This window comes from Nansenia antarctica, assembly GCF_963989245.1.
Source record: "Nansenia antarctica genome assembly, chromosome: 5".
Classification (NCBI taxonomy): Eukaryota; Metazoa; Chordata; class Actinopteri; order Argentiniformes; family Microstomatidae; genus Nansenia; species Nansenia antarctica.
In genome coordinates, this window is record NC_137690.1 from 12,582,410 (window position 1) to 12,583,261 (window position 852).

Consider the following 852-nt stretch of genomic DNA (forward strand, 5'->3'; position numbering starts at 1 on the left):
GAAGGCCCTGCAATGGGTGGTAAAAACCACCCAATACCTCACTGGTGCCCAACTCCCTGCCATCGAGGTCCTCCAGCATGGGCGGTGTCTGTGGAGGGCGCATCAGTAGGGGCACCTCTCACCCCAGCCACGGACTGTTTGCCCTCAGGAGCAGTTTCTTCCCTACCACTGTTACTCTGCTGAACTCAGAATCCTGGCGGTAGCTCAGCCCCCCCCCCCCCCCCCCCCCCCCCCAACAAGAGGAACATTGACTCCCAGTACCCTCCCTCCATACCTCTACTGGTTGCACACTCAGGACTTCAATTTAGCTTTTGCACTACAGCTTGTTTACACATATGTAACATAACTCAAGACCTATTTCCCTTGTTCAACTGCACATATCATCATATTGATATTCATCTCATGTATATTAGTTATTATATTCATTTATTTATACTCACTGTAATACCTTATACTGTAATACCATGCACTGTCTACAATATCAGCTGAGGATTTACAGTGAGAGAAGAAGCAAGTCTGGAGATAGTGATAATCCTGTGTTAGTATGACACCTGATCCTCCTAATTCCAACGCTAATACTAAGAGCAAGAGTGACAGACAGACAGGGCCACTGGGCTTCACATTTTCTATGAAAACTCAGTGGTTTAAAGTTGTCAAAAAGCATGCACTCACTGTTAAACATGTCAGTTGACTGGGAAGGGATTCATAATCCATAATCATCAAGACTTCAAGAAGAAGTCTGCCAAGAATGCTTGTTGCAAGAGATCAAGGATGAACACGATCAAACAATTGTGAAAAAGGCTCAAATAAGGATACAGCTTAAAGTTGTAAAAATGTTAGCATAACATTGAT